The following is a 12,241-nucleotide window of genomic DNA, read 5'->3' on the forward strand; positions in this document are numbered from 1 at the left end:
TTCGGGTTGATTCTTCTGTTCTTGCCCTTTTCCAGCTCATCACAAATATAAATACTTATTCAAAATAGGTTACTGATTTTATTTTTACAGTGTGCGCAAAATGCATTATATATTTTATTTATTAAAACATTGAACTCTATTACATGATTATTCCATTCCATATACACGAGAATAACCCCTCCCCCACCATAAAAGTGATGGTGCACCCATAAAATGCTATGAAGCGCCCACCCCCCCTTGAAAAAGCAACATCATATACATTATAAATCAAAGTATCACATACATTATAAATCAAAGTATCATATAAATTATAAGTCAAATACTTTAATATGGTGTAAAAATACAAAATTATTTTATTAAGTCTTTTTTTTTTCTTTTTTTTTTTTTTTTTGCTTTTGGTAAAATTGAGGCTCGTAAAACGAAAAAAATGAAGACACTTTTAAATACATATATGTATCTATTTGTTAAATAAATTAATACACATTTAACTAATTTAAAGCGTTTCGCTAATGCAAATATTTAAAGAGATATCGTCATTTAGATAATACTGAAGCACTATGTTCCTAATTACAAGAGATAGTTTTTTGTTTTTTTTTTACTTCATACAATCTAGCTACACTGTTAACAAGAGAATGAAAACATGCAACCTTAAAGACGAACTATCAAACCTGACAATTTGCATATTATAACATTTAATTCATAATGCTTGATACATAGCCAAATATTAACTGAGATTGACACATAAAAACAAAGTACACAATAACACATATTTAAATTTTTTTATAATCTTCAATTCATAAATTTTACAGAATAAAACTAGACACACTTGCACTTTAAATATGTGTTCTAAGTAATGTAAAATATTTTCAAATTGCAATAGTTCGCAACGAAAAAATAATACTGAAGAAAATAGTTTTTTTTTAACGAGATTTATATGAACTAAATCTCTTTAAAGTAATAGAGTTGCAAAGCGACTTACCTATTCGTCGGTGGTGGTCTTTTGCAGGCTTTGGTCACCAAAAAGGTGATTTTTATGACAGAATAAAATTCTGCCAACAAAAATTACCCATTTGGTAGAAAGAAGAAAAGTATCCAAGAAAAAAGTAAATTACCTACACAAGTTATGCGACGCAATGAATTTACATGGCGTCCTCTCGGTAGTTATTTGGTTTTCAATTTCAGTTTGTATTCCTTCCGCGAGCATGCGTCGAGAATTTGCACTTCGTACTTAAAAATAAGTGACATAGCTTCAAATTCAATCTTATGACGATACATATGCAAGAAAATATAAGACTTTAGAATTATCTTCAGTGAATTCATGCGAGGAACAAAACTTCTACTAATCCCCTTGATGAGTGTTACTTCGCATACATGAGTCAGCACTTGTTTTCATTGCGTGCTTTCGAAAGTTTCAGTTTAGATTTGCTGCTGGACCATAAAATTGTGAGCTGCGCATGCGTCGACTCTTACTTTCCTGCTATACGGGAAACGTTTTTGATTATAGCAGAAAACTGCGGAGGGCGTACGAATCTGTGTATTACGGAAAACTTTTTTATATATTCAGAGAGTTTTCCGAGATTTTTTACAGTGTAACAGACAGTGCAGACAGTGAGGGGGAGATTTTAGTACTCAACCCGCACCCTAAAAGCCCTTGGTTTTGAGACACATTGCCAACCCTAGCATGTTAGTATTACGTATGAGGACTATTATGATCAGCCCTTCTGAAGCGAAAATTTCGACGGTTATGAGCACCCCCCCCCCCCCTTAGAGAAATGCTAGCTTTTTAGCACAGTCCCCAGGGAAAAATTCTGGCCGCGCCAGTTGTGCGTATCATTAGTTTGTTAAATAACTTCCATTTTACGACGCACATACATGGGCGGATTTATGGGGGGGGCGATGGGGGAAATGCCCCCCCCCCCAGTCTTTGGAGGACTTTATGCATAGTAACAACACACCTTCCAAAAACTTAAAAGAAAAATTCATGATTGTTTTTCTTTTTTAAATAGTTCAGAAGTGAAAATGAAGAGTATAGCGACTGTCTTATTTTAATGAAGGGGGGGGGGGACACCGTACAATGTATTACAAGTAGTAAAGATATCACTGGGTTGCTGAAAATGTGTTAAAAACGACTATTTTGAACTGAAAACCATTAGGGCAAGTATATAATTGAAAATATCGGCTGAACAATCTATATCTGCAACACTTAAAACAATCGACGATTATTTCAACAAGTTAGAAACTAAAACAAAGATTTCAAAAAAAAAAAAAAAAAACAGATTTACTTATAAACTAAACAAGCTATACTGCCATGCTAAGCACAAAAGTCGTGGTCACCAAAGGGGCTTCTTGCGGGAATAAAACTTGTCTTCTCCAAAGAACAGTTAAGACAACGAAACCAGAAGCACTTAACACTGAAATATCGGATAAATTGAACTCAGCTGGAGTAGTAAAAGGAAGTAACCAGCGTTCGGTAGCACAAATTACAGATTACTGTAGACACGTGTTTCGGATTTTCAAGGAACCGCTTTTTTAATTAAAAATAGTAAGCTCTTGGATGTAAAGCCATCCGGTAAAAGCCAAAACATTCTTACATCCAAAAAATCACTATTTCGCATTGGAAAAGGGGTTCTTTGAAACCTCGAAACACGTGTCGTCAATAATCTGTATTTTTGTTTTCCTACCGAACGTTGGGTATTTCCTTTTATTTCTCTGCACAAAGGTATTTATTTGTTTCTTATTCTTGTGTAGGTCCGTTGAAAATATTCGATGCGTAATTTTTGCCCTAAAAAAGACTTTGTCGAAAGGCTGGGGATGAGAGAGAAAATGTCACAAAAAAAAAAAAAAAAATGAGTTGATGTGTGCATCACATGACTTCCTTTTACTCCAATTTTAATGTCATTTCCCCATTATTGGCAATTTTAATGTGATTCAACAATTTACTCTTTAAGTATCACCACCAGTGGCTAAATTGAAACCAGATAAAAAAAAAATCGCCAAATTTATCACCAAGTAAACTTGGCGACAAAAAGACTGGCGATATATCGCCAAGTTATAACATGTTTGTTGCGAACTGAAGCAAAAAAAGTTTTATACAGATTAATTTTCCCCATATTGGACATTTTAGTGTGATTCAATGGTTAACTCTCGAAATATCGTCAATAGTAGCCAAAATAAAACCAGATTTAAAAAAAAAAAAAACGCCAAATTGGTTGCCAAGTTAGCGAAAAAACTAAAAACTTGGTGACCAAAAGCTTGGCGATAGATAGTCAAGTGTTTGCCAAATTATAACACCACTTGAGTATACATCGAAATTAACAATGATTCCCCCCCCCCCCAAAAAAAGGAGCAAAAGACCCCTGTAGAAACACCCGAATGCAACCAAAAGGGGAGGTGCACAACTAGACTCCACTAGGAGTCTACGTACCAAATTTCAACTTTCTAGGACATACCGTTTTTGAGTTATGCGACACACATACGCACATACATACGTACATAATGACGTCACGAGCAAAGTCGTTGTAATTAACTCGGGGAATGTCAAAATGGATATTTCGAGTGTTTATACGTTCTTAGGCACTTATCCGCATGTGGTCGGGTTGAAAAAAAAACTCAACATTAATTCGGGGGTGAGAAAAATGGAAATTAAGGCCGAATTTTGAGTGAAATTTTTTCGCGAATACGATACTCCCTTTTTTGGAAAAGGAAGTAAAAAGAAAAGAAAAAATTATGACAAGGTCTTTAAAAACAATGAATTTTTCGCCAACATCATGAAAATTCGACAGAATATGATTAATAACGAAGTTTTATTACTCTCTCGAGTCATGTTCTTATGCTGCATAACAAAGGTTCCGTTTTCTGCCTCAAATGGGATTTTGCTCTTACGTAAGCTGCTTCTGCAACGTGAACTCTTGGTACCATGAGTTTCGGAGAAACGTTCACTTTTTATGTTTATCACTTGATTAAATGCACATTTACTAGCTTAATAACAATACTTGAAAATTACAGGGCTCTTCAAGGTCATACATAACTCAAAGCACGTTTTTCCATCGAGCGGTTGTTTTAGAAACAAATCATCTTACATTTATAGGGATTAACAATATACAGCGTTTTTTTTTATATATATATATGCATTAAGAAAAGTTTAGGAAATCAAATCATTGATTTATCTTTTTAATTTGTCTCAACAATTTAAGAGGTGATTCTTGCCAAATTTTAATTCATTAGGACTTTATGAACTCTTAGGGGATACTAAAGAGATTTGACCCAATTTTTATTTTTATTTTTTTCCCTTTTTTTTTGTAGAGTAGTTAAAGCGAAATAAAATATATACATAAATAGTTTATTTTTCACGTTATTATGGCTAAAAGTAATAGCCTAAGTCGAAATGGTACAAAAAAAAATATATATTCCTTCACTTTGCATATGGATCAAGTATCCCTAGATCTAGGGAGGTTTGACTTAACCCTTAGGGAATATGACCCTCTTCATGAAAGTAAAAAAACTAATAGATGTAGACATCAAAAACGCAGGTTTGATGGTGTTTTTTATTTTAATAATGATAGTTGAAGTGTATGTGTAAAATGTTCACTCTTGAGGGGAAGTGTCACATTTTTTTTTTTAAATTAATCTTACTCTACAGCAGCAGAAAAGCAGAAGTTGAATTCAAAAATCTATCAAATAGCACCTAAGCAATGTTGCAGTTATTTTATCAAGTAACAAATCATTGGGCTTAAAGATTATTAGTATTTTAGTTATCCGTCAAATAAAAACAATTTATTGTCGACCAAAATATTATATACTTCAGTTATTCATTAAGTAAGAAAAGAAATTAGGTCTTTATATTCGCAATATTAGAGTTATTGCTTAAATAAAACCAAATCATTAGGCCTAACTCACAATATTTTAGATATTCACAAACAAAAAATCATTGAAAAAACATCAAATTAGTCTTTGGATCAAGTCTCCCTAGTTATCTTGGGCAAAAGCTCCCTAGATAGCTTTCTTTTGTTTACCTTGAATTTTTAGCAACTTTGATTCGTTTACCTCAAAACTGAAGGTTAAAATTTAACAAATTACATAGTCTTCTAACTTTACTTTTAAGGTGCAATATCATTTAACTCTGAATTTTTCGATAAATCACTCAAAATTCTAAAATGCCTTCGTCCTGTAAAATACTGTTGTGGGATTGGATAACCAATAATATGACTAAAATATTTTCCCAAAATATCCTTTTCATGGAAAAAAAATCCCCTTCGGTCAAGTCTCTCTACGAGTCAAACCTCCCCAGTTTCCCCTATACTAGAGTCATGATTTAATTTTATTCCGTAAAAGAAAATTTTTGGAAGAGATGCAATAATGCCTAAAGATCAGGGGTGCCCCGAACTTAAATTTTAGGGAAGGCGAAAATTTTAAATTTGCCAGATGGAACTCCAAATTTTGCCGAACGTATCTCACAATTTCGCCGAGTGATGATAATTTTGGCGAATTATGTTACTTTAGCCGAATCGTCAGACAAAATTTGCCAAATAAAGAAATTTTTGGATAGTCACAGTTATCTCCCATCGGAGTGCCCTTCTAAAGACAAGTGATGTTTAAGATGTCAAGTCACTAAATTTCCGTAACTGGATCTATAAAATCATTTTTGTTTTGTATCTATTTGAAAACTCTATTCACATCTTAGGCCTGCTGAGGCATTACAAAGATACGACTACACAGCGACAAACAATTGATGCAGGAAAGGAAAATGATTTCTGTTCTGGTAGACTGAGTCTTAAAGCAATTTCTTCATTTCGCATTCGGCTGCAAGGTACGGCAAAGGCAACAAAGAACTGAAAAATTATGTAAAGTTCGATAAATAATTAAAACCACAAGAGTAGTTTTAATGGAATGTCTATTTCGTGGCACCAGAACGTCTTGAACGATTCACATTTAGATATATTTTAAATGATATAGTAAAAAATAACGAATAGTCTCTTTTTATAGTCAAATCATGAAATCTATTCTTGCGTATCATTTTGATTTAAGAAGCCTGAATCTAAAGATATGATTTCCATAAAACGTTAGTTATTTTTCTGTTTTGACTGGAACAAAGCATGATCAACTTTCTGAAAAGTCTAAACCCGGTATTCCCAACCGCTGGTTCACTGGGACCAGTACAGCTTTGCGGAAAAATTTATCCGGTTCGAGGAGATTTTTATTTGTCCCCCTATTTTCCTAAAATATAATAATTCACCTCACTCCCTCCTTGGACACATGTCACGCTATTTTACATTCATATATCCTTTTAAAAAGTGAGTGATTTCACATTTCTTGTTGCCTCCTCTCTCCCCTTGTCACAAACATTCACAATTTCACGAACACCCCCTGCCCCCTCAAAGCGTAACATTACTTAAGGGCAGCCCCTTATCTTAGGAACATTTTGGCTAGGGAGGCAGGGGGGGGGGGGAGGACACAAGCTTTCATTCGAGAAACAATTGTTGCTTCAAATTTAACTGTTATTTCAAAGGATAGCTTTCAAAAGTTCATAAAATATACCATTAATCTAATGACTACTGTTATTTTTATTTATTGATTTGTTTCTTTATTCATTTTTTCAAGTGTTCAGCGTTCGTTTTAATAAATGTTTACGCTTCGACTAATATCGTAGCATCCGTAATCTGTTGCAAAAAACAGTAACGACAGTAAACTGTAATATGACATAATTTATGTCTAAGACCAGAAGCATACACGTGGGGGGGGGGGGGCGAAGGGACACCTGTTCTGTTCCCGGGCCCGAGCCTGAAAGGGGCCCAATATTTTTGAAACTAACATTCCTTCTAAAATGCTTATTTTGCTCAAATTTCAAAATAAAGTATTTTCAAAATGGTGCGGGACATTCAAGTCGTGATAGGTGTTAAAAAAAATCTAACAATTTTGATTTTACTCGTTTAAATGAAAGTACCCTAACTGAAATGAATGAATTACGAGAAAACAAATTAAAAACTTGTGTTGCTCCGTTTAGAATTTTGATGAAGAAAAGATGGCTACTACTAAAATTGCTACTATCCGCCTCTGGCGACTAAAGAATTTCCTTAATTTTCCCCTTCAATTACAAAGTGGGAAAATCCCTCAAATTTAGGTAAGGATATTAAAAGGCAGAAAATGATTACTAAAAAGAGAAGAGATTAATATCGAGATAAAACAAAACATACAAAGTTCAAAAATGAAAACAGATTTCTAGGAACTAAAACTTAACGTTAATCACAATTTATTTAGATTTTAGTTGTTTACTGTTTCGAGAGTGAGAGTTGTTTTAAAACGAAACTCAGTTCAAGAGCATTAATAAACAGTTTACTTTTAAGAATCTAGTAAATGGCATTTCTCTTCAAATGCAAAACAGGAAAAATGAAAAAAAAAAAAAAAAGACAGAACCCATCTTGTTTAATTTCACTTCAATCTTGGGGACTGTCAGAGAATGCATGCAATTTGAATTTTTTTTGAAAGTTGATTAGTTTTTGTTACTGGTGATAATGAGGAAAGGTTTGAAAGATTCTGAATCATTTGTTGCGCTACATGCAAAGGCTATTTCATACAATGCGAAATGAGTAAATACCTTTGTGCAATAAAGTGACTGTAGGAAGCAACGTAGATACACAAATAAACGAGTCATTGCAGACACGTATTTAGGGTGATTCAAGGAGCCCCTTTTTCAATGTAAGGATGTGTGCGTAGGTTTTGAAGCGTTATATGAAAAAATTTACGATTGTGTTGGATGAATTTTGTTGAGATCTCTGACATGATACTTCTTTGCTTGAAATATACTCTATAACTTTTACCAACTTTGAAGGAGTTTTCTTTAATATTGTTTTCTATAGTTTTTTTTTCTCATTGTCTTAGTATATTTGTTTGAATTAGAGACGCGCAGATTAAGAGGCAGCCCCAATTAATTGGCCATAATTGGCCCCTTTACGGATTATTTATTACCGGATAATTTATTGGCAATTAAGTTTGCCAATTATTTGGAAGAAAAAATATTTTTTAAAATATTTTTTTTAAGCATACCTTCAACAGGAAACTATGATGAACACATATGCTAACAATAAATTAATGTAGTTTTCTGCTAATATTACTGCAACATATAGTGTGAAAGTGTACAAAGTAAAAACAAAACAAATACAAGCAATTGCGTAACACGGAGTGGAATATTAAAACATTATTTCCTAATTTTATGTAATGATGCTCCCACACCATCTTTTGATGACGCATCTTTTTTTTTCCAGTTGTTTTGCTCCTTCTAATTATACATATGACTACATCATACATTTTAAGAGCCATTATTTTGAAGTTCAGACAAGGTGTGGCAGTGACCATTTTTCATTTTTCTAATTTTTTTTATATGTCAAAGTAGGTCATAAGAAGTGAACATTCTGAAATTTTTAGCCTTCCAAAAATTTTTTTTCGCTCGTTAAAAATTTCCAAAATTTGAGGTTTTGCAGCGCTTTTTTAGAAAAATTTTAAAAGTCGCATTTCAGTGCGCTTTAGCTCTTTACAGAAACACCACCCCTCGGTTATGTTTATATTTATTGGTTGTACTGTATCTAGTGATGATGACTTCATAGTTATTTTGGTTGGAGGTTGTTGCTTTCTTCAGATAAGGGGTCGCAAAGTATGGATTTTATCTGTTTTCGCGCAAGTTTAACCTGCGTTATTTCCCCCCAAAAGCCATCCCTCGAAAAAAATTTAACATATACTGAAAGTTTATACTATGAAGAGAGTAAATAGCACAAAATTTGTTTGAGGTTTATTTTTTTTAGGAGAAAAATGCCCTGATATTTTTCAAATTTTCAAAAATTGTGCTTTTTTGATCACAATTAACTCAAAACAGCATCACTAGGGAAAAAAACCTTTTATATATTATGGTACCTGGCTATGTGTAAAACATCATGAAAAAGAAAACAGCATGGGATCTCTTCTTGTTTTCTAGAAAATATTTTTTTTGTAGCTCATTATGCGTTTTCTCGTGCGTAAAATGTGTGTCCAGTATGCAGATTAAATCTGCTAAAACTTAAAGGATGTAGTAAGAATGTATATATGTATGTATAAAGAAAGAGAAAAAGACTAGCAATACTTTATTTTTCTGATTTTTTACAAATTGATGGTATTTTAATTGCAGGTAAATCAGAAAACGAGAAATCAATATCATATGTGTAATATATATATATATATATATATATATATATATATATATATATATATATATATATATATATATATATATATATATATATATATATATATATATATATATATATATATTTGATAGCAATATAAGGATTGAACAAGAAAGAAAAATTCTTTTAAAAGAAGGAAAAAATGAAAAAAATCCCAGAATACCCTGGGGCCTCATCAGGGGGTACTTCCCTACCCTTGGGGAGTACCCACTGATGAGGCCCCAGGGTATTTTGGGACTTTTTCATTTTTTCCTTCTTTTAAAAGAATTTTTCTTTCTTGTTCAATCCTTATATTGCTATCAAATGTGTTGTCTACCAGTATCATAGAGCAGCCTGTGGCGCCTATTGCACTGAGTAGTGAAGTTCATTTTGGTTGACTTGTCCAGATTATAAATACAATATATGATAGTGTTTCTTTATTTATATATATATATATATATATATATATATATATATATATATATATATATATATATATATATATATATATATATATATATATATATATATATATATATATATATATATATATATATTGATTTATCGTATCAATCCCAAAATAATTCTATCTTATTTATGTCCATAGCAGTGGGAGAAATTTCATGAATAATATCTGCTTCACTTTCCTCTAAACGTCTATTTTCTATGTCATCTTCAAATACCTGTTCAGAGTTCTGTTTCTTATGGTCTTGGTCAGGCATCTACCAGTCAACAAGGAGAAAACAAAGAAGAAATCATTTTGTCAATCTCATGTGAGGGGTGGGCTCTCCCAACTCGTTAAAGTACACGATTTTCAATGAAGCAAAGAGAGTTTCTTTAACAAAAGTTCCTTTATGGTGAGAAAACCGGGAGAGATCAGACGCCCGACCAAGTAGAACTTGCAATGAGAACAGAGATGATTGAAGACAAAAAAATATTCCAACCGAACAATATCTGACAAAATGTCTAATTCGAGCTGCTTTTAGCCGATATACAAAGCAAAAAAAAAAAAAAAAAGCAACTAATATTGATTTATCAGGAACCGACGGCCTTTTAGAGGTATTAGAAGATCAGAGGAACATAAAAAATAGACATTTAGAGAAAAGTGAAGCAGATATTGTTCATGAAATTTCTTCCATTGTTATGGACATAAATAAATAAATAAGAAAGAATTATTTTGGGATTGATACGATAAAACGATAAATCAATATATATGTGTGTGTGTATATATATATATATATATATATATATATATATATATATATATATATATATATATATATATATATATATATATATATATATATATATATATATATATATATATATATATTAGGGTGGTCCTTATTTTTGAAATTCTAGGTATTTTATACGACGCCCCCTCAATTTGTTCCATTATACAAATAAATAATCCATGCAAAATTTTAAGTCAATCCATGAATATTAACACGTGCCCCTAGGGCCCCCTTTTTTGAGTTTCCAAGAAAAAATTGCGGATTTTCTCATTTTTATGTAAAAATGTTCCTAGGTTTCATATTTAAAGTAATTTTGAAGATCAATAGATGTTGCTACTTCCAGACCAACCATTCTCTCACTTTCATTCTGTAAAATTTTACATATTACATAGGGTACAAGTACACCAATGGCCTTGGGTCAGGCATACCGCTATTCGCGCTCGTTTCAAACCAAGCGGCAGGGGAACATTTCTTTCCACCGAGATGTAGGGGAGACCGGGGCAAGATGACTATGCTAACAATTTTCGTGGTTTATTCATTTATTTTTAAGGATAGTAAAATTAATTTTACATGAGCTGTTAGAGTAGTCCTTTGTAGTATTAAATATATTGCCATTTAATTTTTAAAATAAAAATAAAGAAGGATATTTTTATTTTTTCATAACCTTAACAAATCGTCATCTTGCCCCAGTACTGGGGCAAGATGACTTTGACCTAGGGGCAAGATGACAACGTTGAAAAAGGTTGAATATATTTTATGTTTTGAATATGTTACCTAGTTTTACAAATGATAACTGTGTTTTTACATCTTACTAAGTATCAAATTAAGCGTAATGCGTTGTAGCGTAATGTTCAAGTGTTATGTTGTGCAGCTAACAATAGACACAAATAAAAATATCATTTTCATGATTGGAACATTCTTCATGTCACCACTCTTGGCTTTTACAGCTCTGGATCCATTCTTCTGTTGGAGGGTCTCAAAATTCCACTTTCCAAGAAAGACATCTTAGAACACTATTCTTTGAATTTGATGCAACTGGCTATAGTAGGTTTTTAATGGGTAGAAAAATGACGCATCAGGAGCTAGAGACGATGCGATGTGTGAAATGGCAACCCAGCAACGATAATGTTTTTTCACTGCAATATAAGATAGCCTGCAAAGCTATGTGAGATTTATGATTGTCAATAATCAGCAGAGCAGGATATTCTTTGCTTGGTTTAATTCATTCAACTAGTCATTTGGTCAACTAGTTTATAAAAAGCCCCTGGTCACTCGCTTTCGAACGATACCTACCTTGATTAAATGCGTCCTTTAGCCCCAAAGGAGAAGCGCAAGGTCGCGTTGACAAACAGACAGCGTTTACAGGAATTTAATAAAGTGAACAACATAGTTAGTTTAATAAATTCCGAAACACGGGCAGTAGGCAAGCTCGTCATCTTGCCCCGCGTTGCTGCTCGTCATCTTGCCCCAGACTGCCTGTTTGAACGGATTCTTCTCCATTGCCATAACAAAAGGCGATTAATTGACATTTATTCATGGTAATAGGTAGTATTTAAACTAAGTTACTCATAAATACTCAAGAGACACGATATATCCTATATGTATATGCAGCAGAGCTTATTTACACATGCATAAAAGTTATATCGTGGCAACGGTAAACAATCAGAGCTTCAGAACTAACACAAATATGGCGATTTCAGCGTCTCTATATTATTGCTGAACGAATAGCGGATAGGAGAGCCAGTAGCATGCAGTTGATGCAGTTACCTAGTTTAAAACGGAAAAATTAAGGCATTCGTCATCTTGCCCGGCTCGTCA

This window comes from Uloborus diversus, chromosome 4 (genome assembly GCF_026930045.1).
Source record: "Uloborus diversus isolate 005 chromosome 4, Udiv.v.3.1, whole genome shotgun sequence".
Lineage (NCBI taxonomy): Eukaryota > Metazoa > Arthropoda > Arachnida > Araneae > Uloboridae > Uloborus > Uloborus diversus.